This window comes from Choloepus didactylus, chromosome X, assembly GCF_015220235.1.
Source record: "Choloepus didactylus isolate mChoDid1 chromosome X, mChoDid1.pri, whole genome shotgun sequence".
NCBI lineage: Eukaryota > Metazoa > Chordata > Mammalia > Pilosa > Megalonychidae > Choloepus > Choloepus didactylus.
This window is the reverse complement of record NC_051334.1, coordinates 26,080,156-26,086,731: the sequence shown is the minus strand read 5'-3', so window position 1 is coordinate 26,086,731 and position 6,576 is coordinate 26,080,156. Positions and strand designations below refer to the sequence as shown.

Here is a 6,576-nt window from a genome sequence, read left to right as displayed (position 1 = left end):
ACCTAAACTTGAATGACAGTTATTAAATATTATATATACCATCCATAACTCCATTCTAATAACTACATCAAACAAAACTATGTAAGTTGAAATTTTAACTAAAGAAGGAACTCAGGCTAGCTTTAAGTTTTCTGATATCCACTAAGTTTAGCACCTTTTCCTTCTTACTACAAAGAACCTTCTTTCATATAAATATAAATGTTACCTAGAACATCTCATTTTCTGACGATGCAGCATTACTGTATTTATATTAAAACTCCATCCTTAGGATGGCAGATTAAAGTATCCATTTCAATTCCTTATTCTGCTAACTGTTCCAATGAAGACACACAAGAATAATGGTCTTCTAGCACATCTGGGAATTTGGAATTGTTCTCTTGAAGACGTGGAGGATATCTCACCTGTGTTAGAAACTTCAGCTCTTTAAATTTAGAATTTGTTTCATCAAACTGCATCTAGATTAACACCTATATTTTCAGTGTTGACTTCTTCAATTTGTTCTGTGGCTGCACAAGCCTCAATCTTTCTCCAAAATTAACTTCTTGACTCTTCAGTGTTAGAATATTTACAATTGCATGTTGCACCTCTTCAGTAGGCTGGGCCCCTGCCAGAATGACTTTCTCATAGGTTGTGATAATATTTTCAATAGGACTTGTAATTGGTCCAAGACTTGCAAGGTATATCCAAAACTTAACAAGTATTTTAGTGCTTGGAATATTTTTAACCAAGTCATACAGTGTGGCCAATATTTGTTTTTTGGGTAGGCATCCCTCATTAATCAGATTCAGGCATTCAGAAAATGTCTTGTTTACTTTTTCAGTAAATAGTCTCTGCTCATCTTCTTCTGACATGGTAGTCCAGAAGGACCCAATAGGGTTTTCATTTTGTCCTTCAGGTTCTAGTTGAGTAAGTACAGACCTAGGAGGCCTTTTCAGCACTCTTTCTTTGCCAGCTTTCCCCTCAGTCAGATGGATTTTTCTCTCCTCTGCAGTTTCTTTGGGCTGAGCCAATCTAACAAAGGCTGCTTGGGCTACAGTATGTCTTTGCTGGTCAATGGTTTTGGACTTTTCTATAAGTTTGGTATTAGAAGATTAATCTGCTTGGTTATAATTTCAGAAGCCAGGTTTCTTGATTATGTCTCATTTCTTTTGGTGTCCTGAGAAGAACTGATTTTGACAGTAGATAAATCTGTTTTTAACTGTAGTAATCACTTTCTAGTGGGCCCTTTCTGGACTGTAACACTGGCAGAAGTTCTGTCAATGCCCTGTTTCACCTTGCCTTGGCTATTATTGTGGTGACTTCTAATAGGAGGTCACCCAAGCTGTATGTCCTGACATGTAGGGCTCACAAATTTTGTGGTAGTTCTGTTTGATGTGCTATTACTTTTCACTGTTACACTGCTTGTGTTTATAGGCTGTGGCTCTGTGGTTTCAGAGATAGCAGTTGAAAGTGTCTGAGTTGTGGCAGAACTCACATATGTGACTTGTAGATGTTTTCTAAATGAATTAACCTTAGACTGAACAATTTGGCCATGATAAGATTCCAGCAGCACAGGTTTCTTGGGAATGTTGATAGCATCTTGCTTTGGTTTTTCAGTAGTCATTTGTGCTTTTTTACTATTTTTTAAAAAGTGAAATGCCTGGGTAAATATCTTACATTGATCTTGGGGGTCATCTTTAATTGGCAACAACTGAAGGGTTTTATTACTATCCTCAAAATTATATGTATCAACTGCTGTAGTTGAATTGGTTAAGTCATTAGAAGGTTTAAAAGGAATACAATTTTTTCCATCCTTATATTATTTTTGTTCTCTGTAGGTCTATTGGCATTTTCTTTATGAAACATTTTGTTTCAAGTTTCAAAACTTTTGTCCTTTCTTGGACCCGATGTTCAGATGTCATCATTCTCCAGTCTCCTGGATAATATCTGATCTTCCTCTTTGGATACAAAATGTGTTTTCTTTCTAAAAGAAGTTCCATGATGTTTTATCTTCTTTGCTCCTGCATGATCACTCTGCACAATCATCCCACATGATCACCCTGCAGAGTGGGCACTGCCCTCTTGTCACCTGTCTCACAGTCGACAGGAATGAGACTTGGAGGGCTGTCACGCAGCTAGTCAGGCATGAAGCTGGTGGGTATGCAGCCCCTCAGGTGAACGACCTGTCTCCTGGCTTGCACCACTGCCCCCACCACCATGCAGCCCCCCACCTCGGAACATGGGCTGGGCCCTCTGACTGGGTGGCAGCTTCAGGACATGGGGCATGGCTGGGAGGCTCATGGCAGCCTGGAGGTGGGGTCTGCAGACCCACCCACAGCCTGCAGTCACCTGTCTCGGCCTCAATTGCCCCCATCTATGTCTGGAAACACTCTTCCTAATCCTTTACTCTTCTCTTCTCCTTCTGGGACACCAATGATTCTTATATTTGTTCACTTCATGTTGTCCATCATTTCTCTGAAATCCGTTCCAAATTTTTCAATTTTTTCACATTTGTTTGCCCTTTCTTCTAGTTCACCTATTCTTTCTTCTGCCTCTTCAAATCTTCTCTTGTGTGTCTCTAGTATATTTTTAATTTGATCCACAATATTGCGTATTCCATAAGATCTGCTATTTTTAAATTTACTTTCAAATTCTTCTTTATGCTCTTCTAGAGTCTTGATTTCCTTTATGTCATTAGCCATCTCACTGAAGTTGTTTTGGAGATTTGTTTGTACTTCTTTAATTAATTGCTCCAAATTTTGTACCTCTTCCAGCTTTTTACTTTGTTCATTTTTGGTTTGTTCATATCTTCTAGCTCCTTCAAGTGCTTTGTAATTTTGTGTTGGCTTCAGGGCATTTGCTTGTCTTGATAGGTTTGTTTTGGGAAGTACAGAATTATTTGAGCATTTATATACAATTTGGTTCTCTGGAGTGCAGTTTTCCTATCCTACTAGCAGGTGGTGCTCTCAAGTCAGTCTTCCTTGAACTTCTCTTGTGCAGTGGGTGCAGTCCATACCATGTGGGGAACCAATCTGTGCAACAGTTCTTCATGTGCACTGGGGACGGCCCGCCCTGGGTCTGCGATGTGGGCCCTGAGCAGTTAGGCAGGGAGCCCACTCAAGGGCACCCTGCAGATCAGACATGCCCCACTTCCTTCTTGCTCTGTGCCCACAAGTCTCTGGGGTGCAGGAGGGGCTCCTGATGTGCTGGTATGGTGCCCTCTAGTATCCCCGCTTCTTGCTGGTGCACCCCCTGGAATTCCATGGGGGGTGAGCAAATGTTGCCTCCCGGGTTCCCCTATGGAAGCTCCTGGCCGTCTGGCTGTGGAGGATCACCTCCCCAGCTAACCACCAAGGTAGGTGCAGGGGAGTGGAGAGCTGCTGCGCACTCTCTTGCCTGGAAGTCATCTCGCCACTGCCAGTGCTGGAGGCAGACCCAGCCAAACAAACACCCATCCCTCGAGTTGCCATGTCTCATGATTTTGTCCACGTCCCCTCCACATACTGTGGAGGACCCTCTATGGCCAGTCACACCCCAAAACTGCGGTCCCAGGTTTCCTCCAGCTCCTCTCCAGTTTCTTTCACAGAGGAGGAGCCTGTTCCACCTCATCTACTTCGCCATCTTCCTGGAAGTCTCTGTTGAGAGGCTTTTGATTACTGATTTCAATGCAATATTTTTAATTTAATGGAGAGATTATTCAACTTGTAAATAATTCTCTACCAATTTTTTGATTGCTGTCTTCCAACATCTATTAATTTTGCTTCTCTATTGCCTATCACCATTATATAATCATAACAACATTTATGCTATATGTAATGCATTAAGTTTTTCTTGTGTTTAAACAAAACATGTTCCAGGCAGATAATAACAGTAGAAAATATACTAAATATGTTGGCCTGTTCATTTAAACTCGCCTAAATAACTTCTTGTATCTTTTTTGATAACCTCTCATTTAAATTGACTGATTCTCTGTCTCTAATAGGGTACTTAATAATTTTATCTGATTTTGATTGACATGAAGTTTTAAAATCTAATTCCCTTTAGAAAACAAGCATTTTAATGGCAGAGACTTTTATTCTTTTATGTGATGTTTCTCAAATCTAGCATGTGTTACATACAGTAGGCCCTCAATCAATATTGATTTTAAGTAAATTGAATACTGTATGCTTCTACCCATTTTGAGATTAATCAGCTGTCATGTATTAAGGAAGGAACTTAATACACAACTCATTTTTCACAGAGAAACCAGCCAGATGGATTTTTTTTCTTCTTAAGTGTTTAACACTTTTATATTTATTCCACGTGACATGTGCTCTTTCTGTCACATCTCTCACTTTAATGACTTGATAATGTCACCAAATGGTTTTTGGCTATATCAGAACAGGTATGTGTAGGAAGCAACTAGAATTCCCTTATGAATACCCACAAATGCCAATGAATTCCTAACATAGATATTAGGGGAAAAGAAGAGAGCATCTGAGTTAATGAGAAAAGTGAAGATACAGTAGTCCTTGCTAGAGCTGTAATGGATGGTGCCCAGGACAATATAATGCTACAAAGCTCTCCTTTAAAAACACAACTTCAGTAATATGTATATGTGTGTATTTGTGTACATATATATGTGTGTGTGTGTATATGTATGTTTAAATCTCACCTTGATTCTTTTGTCACTTAAAAAATATCTAGCTTGTTCTAGTATATACACTTAGATCTGAATTGTTTTTACCACTGAACATCAAATAATTTTAAAAATGATACAAATATAGTATTTAAGCTACTTACATAAAATACAATTAGCCTCCAGGAATTCACTCTAAGACTTATCTCTTGCTCCCAGAATCCCAAAATACAGCAAGCTTGGAGGCACTAGCTTCATATACTCATCTTAGTTCTTCACTTTGTACCCCCATGAGTTTGGCAAAACCTTTAACCTGTGTCTCAGTTTCCACATCTGTAAAGGCAGAGATACAGATATTATATGCTATAAGTATTTATTTTTTCACTGTGGATGTGTTTTTTTTTGTGATTATGTGTTTGTGAATAAGATAACCTTGGTTTTAACTCTCCTATACCACTTATTAACTCTGTTACCTTGCACAAGTTATTTAACATGTCTGACTCAGTCTCATCGTAATAGGCAAAAATATTGAGGATTAAATAAAAGCATGGATGTAAATTGCTTACAATACATAAAATTTCTCAAGTTTTAGCTAGTATAATGATGGCATTTCAGGTGTAGAATATGTCTAATTCAAAGTAAAAAATAAGAAAATGATGAGCTTTGGGGGAGACTACATATGATCTAAATGTTATCACAAAATGCCTTAAATATTTCTGTTGTTTAGCTTTACTATAAACTCTTCTATTAACAATAATGAATGTAAACTTTTCTGGTTCAGCTTTCTTAATTATGCTCCAAGTTTGAATATAAAAAATAAAATTGAAGAAAAAAAGTAGGATATTTTTATTGCATATTCTTTACTGCATAGAGAAGCAATTTTTAAAAATATGGAAAGTTGAGAGTTAAAATAATAAAGCAAGCAAAACACAATTTGAATCTCTTTAATGAATTTTAAAGCCATTATACTATATGAGATCAACAAGGGACTGAGTTTATATAGATAAGAGAAAAGGACTGAGAACTGAGACTGCAAGCACTCCAGTCTTAAGAGCTCAAGGTTAATAGGAGAAATTGGGAAAGGAGACCTTAAGTTGCAGCCAGAGAGGTAAGAGGGAAATCAGGAAATTTCGATGCCTCAGAAACCAAGGGAAGAAAGTATTAGTAAGTGTCGGGGGTGAGGGAGGACATTGGGAGGAGGGAAGAATGTATCAAATGTAAATGGAGGATGGGAAATTGAATGATAACCTCAGGTTGACTGGAGAAACAGGAAAATTAGGAGTAATTTTTTTGATGAGTCAGGATAGAGATGATGCATTTGTTTTCAATATTCTGGAGCAATCTTATTGGTGGGACAAGTAGAGGATAATTTCTAATGGACACTATATTTTCAGCTATCATATTAATTTTTACCACATATTATTACTATCCTTTAATGAGCTTCTCCCACTATACTCTGTGCTCTTTGAGATTAGGAGCAGTGTCTTATAAACCTTTGTATGGTTAATGCCTTACTTTACATTTAGGAGAGGCTAGGTATATTTTTGTTGAAAGAACATGAATAAATAGTACTTGAAAAATGGCTAGATAGTTGGATGGCTAAATGAGTGGAAGAATAAATAAATGAAAGTTTGAAGAAGTGCAAAACTTCAGCATCAGAAGTGGGTCATTTATAAATATAGAGACTTAATATGAGATGATATTTGTGTCTGCAGTTTTGATATTCCACCCACATGATGGTTTGGAGTGGTAACATTCTGCATGCTGAAAATTAGAACTTTTATTCAGGCAATATATACTCAAGAATGGAAGTTGACTACAGTTCTCCTATAATATCAGAACACTCTGAGACCCCCATCAAGTCACACTTGTAAATGTACAGTGTAATTATCTACTGGTTAAACATTGTAAGATCCAGAATAATTTAAAAGACATATATAGAACAGCACTGCCCAAAAGAAATATAATATAGGTATGAA

At 37.7% G+C, this 6,576-nt stretch overlaps 1 pseudogene; it reads right to left on the bottom strand.

Annotated features, from left to right (window-relative positions):
* Positions 1 to 299: 299 nt before the first annotated feature.
* Positions 300 to 2,280, bottom strand: LOC119522050 (annotated as a pseudogene).
* Positions 2,281 to 6,576: the final 4,296 nt, after the last annotated feature.